Below are 787 nucleotides of genomic sequence, written 5' to 3'. Positions count from 1 at the left end.
TCACACAATGTTAAGAATACTCAACTCACACATCTGGGAATTGATGGGAAATGCTTAGCCCAGGTTTTTATTATCTCAAAAATGAAATTAGGTACCCATTTGTATTTGACTTGGATTCTCTTTTGAATTTACAGGTAAACACGTTGTCAAGTATTTCTGTTCGCCAGAATTGAAGCTGCATTAAATAGACACTGTCCTTTTATCAATATCTGTCTTTGGATTCTGAGAAATAGGGACACATTTGGATGCAGAAGACGTGGCATGCAGTGTGTGTGGCACCAAAAACAGCACCTGAGGCTTCATATTGTATTCCTTGTATACAATATGAAATCAAACAATAAATTTACTCTGCGAGCTACCACTTTCCCTTTAAAGTAGAATTTAGTTGCAAACTACACAGCAATGAACAACTGGTAAGACTTTTTGGTCTGGGTGTGATACATGCAGAGTGCTGGGGTTAGGTCTATGTAATGTACTAAGGAGCACAGAGGTAGCAGTCAGGACAATCCAATATACAACATAGTCTACAAAGTGTGGCAGTATGGGGTACATTAGGGCACCCTACATTGTTGGAGGGAAAAAAGGCTTGTGGCCAGTGGTGATGGTGATGCCCTAAAGCCAGTGGCTCATAGAAAGAAAAATAATTCCCCTGTAGTCAGTGGCAAGAAAATCGCCTGGAGCCAGCAAAAACGTTCTAAGGGTCGAAAGATCTACAACAGTATCTAGGGTGAGATGGAGGGAACAATTGTGCCTTGGGAGAAAACAATGGAGCACAAAACATGGGGAG

The sequence above is a fragment of the Pyxicephalus adspersus genome, chromosome 2 (assembly GCF_032062135.1).
Source record: "Pyxicephalus adspersus chromosome 2, UCB_Pads_2.0, whole genome shotgun sequence".
NCBI lineage: Eukaryota > Metazoa > Chordata > Amphibia > Anura > Pyxicephalidae > Pyxicephalus > Pyxicephalus adspersus.
The sequence above is the reverse complement of the archived record's forward strand: the minus strand, read 5'-3'. Positions refer to the sequence as shown.